Source organism: Sinocyclocheilus rhinocerous, unplaced genomic scaffold, assembly GCF_001515625.1.
Source record: "Sinocyclocheilus rhinocerous isolate Xijiao unplaced genomic scaffold, SAMN03320098_v1.1 scaffold1959, whole genome shotgun sequence".
NCBI lineage: Eukaryota > Metazoa > Chordata > Actinopteri > Cypriniformes > Cyprinidae > Sinocyclocheilus > Sinocyclocheilus rhinocerous.
This window is the reverse complement of record NW_015659705.1, coordinates 1,866-10,628: the sequence shown is the minus strand read 5'-3', so window position 1 is coordinate 10,628 and position 8,763 is coordinate 1,866. Positions and strand designations below refer to the sequence as shown.

Here is an 8,763-nt window from a genome sequence, read left to right as displayed (position 1 = left end):
CATGTTTATATCACATTTAAATGTAAATATTAGCATGTAAATATTTAAACCTTTATATATATTTAAATCACTCTTTTATTCTCAAAAAATCAGTTTCTTAATGCAGATTGAACCCCAGAATAGATCTTCATTCTCTACTTTGCCTATTAGCTTCTTTAAAATTGTGGTAACATAATAGCAAATAATCTAAACCACTAACACAGAGTTTAAGATGTAATTATCTATACACAAAGACTAATGTCTAAGACCTACTAATGGTTTGGGTGTAATTCTGAATAGATGTTTGAAAGTATGTGGAAGTATTTTTCTGTGGTTGGAATATTATGATGTAAGATTTTGGTATGAAATAACTGAAGATAATTCCATTTATACTGGATATCTGGGCCATTGCATTTAAAGTTATCAGGTATTTGCTTTTGATAGTGAGGTATGCAGTGAAATATGCAATCCAGGTCAGATAGTACAAAATTAGACTAAAAGTTATTGACTTAGCCTCATTGTAATTTTTTGGCAGATCTCTTCCCATATAAGAAAAAAGGAGACACAGGAAACCAAGAAACCAACTTATAAACACGACTATGGTTAAGGTTATAGGGTTCCCCCTTTCACAGATGAGTAGAAGTTGGTCTTTAGAAGTCAATGTGTCAGCAATGAGCTTGACAGGATCGACAGTCATCCATACCACACAAGAAACAAATGAATTAAAGAAGAAAATGCAATGAAGAGCCACTGGCCACACAAAAACACAAATAATTTGAAAGGAACGGACAGTCAAACAGGAAATACAGACAGTGAAGAAAAAAGCAAATATAGCATTTCTCAGGAGACAAAATACAGATGTGGGTTTTCCAAAGAAAAAGAACACACTTATGCTAGACAGAATCAAACTGGTCAACATGAGGAAACACACTCTTCCCATATAAGAAAACAGGAGACACAGGAAACCAAGAAACCAACTTATGAACATGACTATGGTTAATGTTATAGTGTTCCCCATTTCACAAATTAGCATAATTTGGTCTTTAAAAGTCCACGAGTCAGCAATGGGTTTGTCAGGAGAGACAGTCATCCATATCACACAAGAAATTAAATGAATGAAAGAAGAAAATGCAATGAAGAGCCACTGGCCATTGTGTTTTACCCAAAGGCTGTGCACTTTAGGGAACTGAGCAGCCATTTTAAAAACACAAATAATTTGAAAGGAACGGACAGTCAAACAGGAAATACAGACAGTGAAGAAAAAAGCAAATATAGCATTTCTCAGGAGACAAAATACAGATGTGGGTTTTCCAAAGAAAAAGAACACACTTATGCTAGACAGAATCAAACTGGTCAACATGAGGAAACACATGTTGCCACCAGCAGACTTTACCACTGGTGTATCATAATTGTAAGCAAAAAGGCAAAAAACAGCAATAAGGAGAATAATCAGGAATACAGTAAAGATCATGACAATAATGGAAGGGATTTCTGTGAACTGAGGATAGACAACAGAACGTGTATTACATGTCGTGCTGCCCTCATCAGACCATTCACTCTCTGCACATAGAAAACAGGTATAGGGGTCCCCTGAAAAACAGTACAATAATATATTTAAATGTTTAGTAATTGTATTTTGCTAAAAGCCATAATAAAAATTAATTGATGAGAATGGAATGGATTGAAGAATCTTAAAGGGATAGTCCTTTCAATTGACCTCCATTGTATGGAAAAAAAAATGGTTTAATTTATCATTGCAAAAGTAAATTTCTGACTGAAGTAAATTTGTCATCTCGGTTTTTAGTGTTTATTATTTTAATCTCAAAACTGTTTTAGATAGTTCTGCTTTGCTTTGCTAAAGAAGTGTTGGGTTGTGCTCCGCTCTCCCCTACACACTGAAAGACCATGAATGCATTTTCTGCGCTGAACCCCGCGATGAGTTTAACAACACTCGCAGCGCAGATTACGGACGTGTCATATTTTAACATCTGTAAACAAAGAAATTAAACCTTAAATATTAGTAGTGGAATTTTACAGTTGTACTCTAAAATAAAATGGTTATTTTGGTAACACTTTAGAATAGGGAACACTTATTCACTATTAAGTACGACATTTCCCTCAATAAATTCCTAATTTGCTGCTTATTAATAGTTAGTAAGATAGTTGTTAAGTTTAGGTATTGGGTAGGATTAGGGATGTAGAATAAGGTCATGTAGAATAAGGCATTAATATGTGCTTAATTACTACTAATAAATGGCTAATATTCTAGTAATATGCATGCTAATAAGCAAGTAGTTAAGAGACCCTAAAATAAATTTTTACCAAAATTTAATTGACCTTCGTTTGGAGAAATGTATACAATTGTAAAGCTAAATGTTTAGATGAAGGTTCAACAAAAATTTACTTACAGAACCATTGTCATGCCAGGGCATGCGAGTGTTGTCGATCGTAAAAGTAATTTCTGGAAGTTTCTCATACGTGCCCACCACCTTAAACTGTGGAGGTTTCACATCAGTGCGCCGGAGCACAACTGCATAATGGATGGTTGGATCATAATTATCATCGTATTTCACTTGACGGCCATTGAGTGAAAAATTCAACTTCTTTATTTCTTCCAGAAGCTATTTTGTGTTCAAATAAAAAGGGACAAATAATTTATAATAATTGTACAATAACATCAATAAAAATTGTTTTATTCATGAAATTGTTGTAAAAATAAAATAAAAAAATATTACCAATAACACAATGTTTAATATGCAATTTCATAAAACAAACATTATTCATTTAATTAAAACATTGTTACTTCAATAATGTAATTAAAATAATTAAACTTGTCATGGATTCAAATGAATTCACTTACCATGTATGGCTTAACTGTTATGTTTCTGTGGCATTTATTCGTGTCACACTGCAGAACCTTATGTAATGCATGAGCTATGGTATATATGGCAGAATAGATGGCAAAGGAGTGTGTGGGACTCTCGTTTATAATGTCCTCTGCAGTCATCAATGAGCAGTAATCACAATCTTGATTACATGTCTCATTCTTACTCTGGACTTCACTCTCAGCTCTATCATTACAGCCAACATCAGTTGTTCCTCTGGCTTTATTGTAGACAAATTCATTAAATCCAGGAAATGACAACAGTCTCTCTGCAATGCCAATAACTGTGCCAATTTTCCTGATTCCTGGCTCTCTTGCAAGCTGCTGATTCATAGCCCATGAATGACTTGCAATCCATACTTTGTCTTGAATGTTGTTAGCTATGGCTGCTTTGATAATTTTGCTTGCATATTGTGTCAAAGCAAAAATTACAATGACATTGATGTTGAGCTTATCAATCTTTTTAAGCGTTAGACTGTAGTTTGCGTTTAGACTTAGACCCTCTTGATAGGCCAAACAAATGCCAGTATTGTTTATATACTTATTAAACAGCTTTAGTCCATCTGAACTGTAATCATCTTGGCTACCAAGAAAGGCAACCCAGTTCCATCCAAACCACCGTATGATGTGAATAATCATCTCTATCAGGTCTTTGTTGCTAGGATTTGTTCTCACAAAAGAAGGAAACTGAAGTTTATTGCTTAATGCATAGCTAGTAGCTCCATAATTCACCTATGAAAGAGAAGAAAACACTCCAACTCATTAGCATTATAACTTGGTAGTCCTTAACAAAATATAGGAATAAAGTGTGTAAACATTTTGTTATGTAAACTGTGTAAAAAGTAACATAATTTACCATTGGTATAAGGTCCATTGTGATCAGTGGTGCAACAGTTATAGTTCTTGTGCTTCCATATGGTCCTGTTAAAGCAATCACTTTAGGCTGATAGTTGTTGAGTTTTTCTTTAGGTCTTATTGAGCCATTCTTTGAGATAAAACTTAAGGCTGAATGGAAATTCCTTGTGTTAGAACAATGGTCAAAAATTTCATAGCCCAGAGAAACATTGGGCAAAAGAGTTGTGGAATTATTAATCTCCTCAACAGCAAACTTCATTACTTGCAACATTTTATAGCCAGATTTTGCGGTACTGTGCCTTAAAAACACAAGTGAGGAAGTTAATAGCATGTAATTGAAATGTGACTTTGAGGAAATGCTTCTTTGATTTAAATTACTGATAACCCTAGACTGGTAAAAGATCCTTGCTTACCAGAAACATTCAGTGGTCTCCAGGGTGAAAACAGGTGTCACATGGTCAATTTCATGTAAAGCAAAAAGGCCACCCAATAAGTAATGTAATCTCCCTCCAATCTGAATTCAGATGTTGAACAAGAAACAATTAGTAAAGTACAAAAGGAAAACGTAAATGCTACTGAGAAGCATGGTTAAAGATGGACTGCTGGTCATGAAGCAGAAATGTATAGTGGCTAGCCATTATTTCCATGTCTAACTCACGAAGTATATGTTAATCAGTTATTAAATAGAGCATTACACCACGAAGGTCTCCTCATACATAGCAAATTCTACAAATTTTTTAATCTACAAATCAAACTCTTGTGAAACAAGCTGTAACCTTCTGAACTCTCAGCAAGGTTTTCCAGTTGGATTATAATCACAAAGGTTTTCCAGTTTAGAGATGGTGAAAAAAATATATATATATAAATTATGTTTTATTTCCAAAGTTCGGGAGGAGCACGATCAGAAAATCAGTCAATTCAGCACAGGTGGAGCTCATTTGTCGATCACCTTAATTAGCATGATATGTATATATATTCACAGCCAACTCACCTCTGTCCCACGACAGTTTTCCGGCATCCCTCCTCCACCCCAATGCCTCACTTTTAAACTATTCTCATCCTATTCTAGGGAGGGGGAGGGGGAGGGGGCGTATTTCTCTGTGTTCGGGTTATATTCCGAGATCGGAGCCCTCCTTAAAGACAGCACGCCAAATAAGCTTACTATTTGATAAATTTTATTATATATATATATAATTAATATGTTAATTATAATAAAAGACTCTGTGATGTGTATCAAGCATTGCGTTAGTTCAGGCAGGCCATGTCAATCAAGCCTGCATCAGCTGCTCCTGACAAGTACCAATCCAGTTTTGATACCTATCACAGTGGTCTATTTAAATTCCCATTCATTCAGCCTCTTTTCTGGCTGCACACCACATCTAACTCCCCCTCCATCCCTAACTCCACCTAGCTGGAATCTGTATTAAAATCTGATATCTGTTTGAGATCGATTTCAGTTTTACAATAAATTACATTGTATTTTAACCTGTTTACAACAAACTCATGCTAAATTGTGGATTGTAATATGTACAGTATGCATGATTACTGGATCTGTTCTGTTACCCCAGGGGGGTTTGACTTGCTGCTTTCCCTCTATGTCCCACTAACTGTATATGCATTATTATTACAATAAATATACATTTGACGAAAGTGGTCCTGACTGAAAAATATAATACATGAGATTTTATGCAGCACCTGTCGAGATGAATACTGTGGTGTTACACATCATTGTTTTGAGCATAAATAACATGCTCTCCATTGATGCTTGAATTCTTGAACTGAATCAAAAAGAACTTTTGATTTTTTTGTTGTTGTTTTTAAAAACAAACTGAATTGAACTCTGACGTGAATTTTTGTTGAAGAATCTGAGTGAACAGATTGTTCATGTGAAACACTTTCACCTGTGGGTAAAACAAAAGGGACACTGATTGTCATTTGTTGTACAAGACTCAACTGAGACGGTTACAGAGTTGTTAATTTACTGTCTTTATTGTTTTCTACATTTTTATTTCTTTCTCTGTTGATTGCGTTCAAATTTGATTCACTCCTCCTATAAAAAAACTAAGGAATCACAATTCCGTTAGCTTAAATAAATGTAAATTTATTTAAGTTGAACCTGTTACACAAATTTTTGAGTCACTTATACTAAGGAGTGGGGGCGTCTTACCTGTTCTGTTAGATCTGGGGAGGGCGGGTTTTGCAGTCAGTTACATTTATTTCCTGAGTTTCCTGCACACATGCACTTCAGGTGGCTGCGCACACACGCACTTCAGGTGGCTGCCGTGTACTAAATAAATCCTGAAGCCCACCTCGCCACATCTTGAGCATTTCCACATTGCAACACGACAGGCACCACATACAAGAGACCCTTGTACAAAGACTAAAAGCATTGGGTGGGGGGTGGGGGTTAGGTTAGGTTGAGCTGTTTCTCACTCAGTCTTCCTTAGATTAAGTGCTATATCTCCCCCACAAGGCGGTGGCATATTCCCCTCCGCCACATATTGGCATCACGAACAGGATCAATTCCTGGTTCCTGATTCAGTGTAAGTTCCTGGTCCTAGAGCCAACGCTATGGCTGAACTGGAAGAATTAAAGAAACAGTTTGAAGAGATGCAAAGGCGGTTCGGTGAGCAGACAGGCATGTTAGAGCAAACCAGAGCCGAACAGAGCGCTTTCCCTTGCTAAAACTGTTATTGAACAGCAGGCTGCCGCTCAGAAGGCACCATCTACTGTTTACATCCCTAGGGATCATAAGCTTCCAGAGTTTACCGGATGCCGTTCCAAGCCTGGTGAGTTGAGTATAGAAGAATGGATAAGTTCAATGAAGTCTGCCTTCAAGGTGATGAAAATTCCTGAAGACAGAATTGAGTTTGTTAAGCAGTATTTAAAAGATGAGGCTAAGATGACAGTCAAGTTCATGCTCAACGGAAAGGAGAAGTCAGTGGATGAGATTTTTGATGCTTTGGATCAGACTTATGGGGACAAACGTCCCATTGGCAGCAGACTGAAAGAGGTTTATGACCGCAAACAAATGCCTGGCAAAACATGTGAAACTCTTTCCCCTGTGGGTAAAACAAAAGGGACACTGATTGTCATGTGTTGTACAAGACTCAACTGAGACGGTTACAGGGTTGTTAATTTACTGTCTTTATTGTTTTCTACATTTTTATTTCTTTCTCTGTTGATTGCATTCAAATTTGATTCACTCCTCCTATAAAAGAACTAAGGAATCACAATTCCATTAGCTTAAATAAATGTCAATATATTTAAGTTGAACCTGTTTACACAAATTTTTGAGTCACTTATACTAAGGAGTGGGGGCGTCTTACCTGTTCTGTTAGATCTGGGGAGGGCGGGTTTTGCAGTCAGTTACATTTATTTCCTGAGTTTCCTGCACACACGCACTTCAGGTGGCTGCCGTGTACTAAATAAATCCTGAAGCCCACCTCGCCACATCTTGAGCATTTCCACATTGCAACACGACAGGCACCACATACAAGAGACCCTTGTACAAAGACTAAAAGCATTGGGTGGGGGGTGGGGGTTAGGTTAGGTTGAGCTGTTTCTCACTCAGTCTTCCTTAGATTAAGTGCTATATCTCCCCCACAAGGCGGTGGCATATTCCCCTCCGCCACATATTGGCGTCACGAACAGGATCAATTCCTGGTTCCTGATTCAGTGTAAGTTCCTGGTCCTAGAGCCGACGCTATGGCTGAACTGGAAGAATTAAAGAAACAGTTTGAAGAGATGCAAAGGCGGTTCGGTGAGCAGACAGGCATGTTAGAGCAAGCGAGAGCCGAACAGAGAGAGGCGCTTTCCCTTGCTAAAACTGTTATTGAACAGCAGGCTGCCGCTCAGAAAGCACCATCTACTGTTTACATCCCCAGGGATCATAAGCTTCCAGAGTGTACCGGATGTCGTTCCAAGCCTGGTGAGTTGAGTATAGAAGAATGGATAAGTTCAATGAAGTCCGCCTTCAAGGTGATGAAAATTCCTGAAGACAGAATTGAGTTTGTTAAGCAGTATTTAAAAGATGAGGCTAAGATGACAGTCAAGTTCATGCTCAACGGAAAGGAGAAGTCAGTGGATGAGATTTTTGATGCTTTGGATCAGACTTATGGGGACAAACGTCCCATTGGCAGCAGACTGAAAGAGTTTTATGACTGTAAACAAATGCCTGGCGAAACCATCCGTTCTTATGCTTATGACTTGCAGGAGAAGTTGAGTATCATCCAGAGCCGAGAACCGTCTAGAGTTCCTGATGCTGATGGTATATTGAAGGAACAGCTTGTGTTAGGCCTCAAAGATGATTCGCTACGGCGTGAAATGAAGAGGAGAGTTAAAGCTGAGAAGGACCTGACATTCATCCAGGTTATGCAGGAAGCTATTACTTGGAAGGACCTGACATTCATCCAGCTTATGCAGGAAGCTATTACTTGGTCTGAAGAAGAGGAGGTGCAAGTTCCAAGCAATCTGAGAACCAGTACTCGTTCACGCGGTGTCGTTCATGCTACCACTGCAACAGAGAGCTCTTCAGCCCCTCTCACCCTGGAGTCACTCCATGAAGCTATTCAACAGATAGCTGCCCGACAAGAACAACTGTTTCAGATGGTAAACAGCAAAGAAAAAGTGAAACCTCTTGCAAAGTAAAGCAAGGCAAAAAGTGCACCTTTAAAATATAGTGAAGGAAGATACATCTGCTATACGTGTGGTAAGCCAGGGCACACAAGCCGACATTGTCTTCAGAGCAGAGAAAACTCTAGTAGAGTGCAACCTCACACAGCAGAGGTGGAAAAGACAGCTGACCGAGACACTTCAGTGCTAGAGAGCCCGGGTCCATCCGTTATTAGAAGTCATACTGCAGACTGTGATACAGAGAACGTTTCCAAGTCCCTTTGTGAAAGTGCTTTTGGAGATTGCATAACCATTGAAGTGAAAATCGCGGGTATCAGGACTATCTACCTCTTGGACACAGGGTCAGAAGTGACTACTATCACCGAGTCACATTTTAAGAATCACTTTGGAGAAGTTGTGCTGTCGTCCAC

General features: G+C 38.1%; 1 pseudogene; it reads right to left on the bottom strand.

Annotated features, from left to right (window-relative positions):
• Nucleotides 1–241: 241 nt before the first annotated feature.
• On the bottom strand, nt 242–6,037 carry LOC107724055 (taste receptor type 1 member 1-like; annotated as a pseudogene).
• Between the last annotated feature and the right edge of the window lie 2,726 nt (nt 6,038–8,763).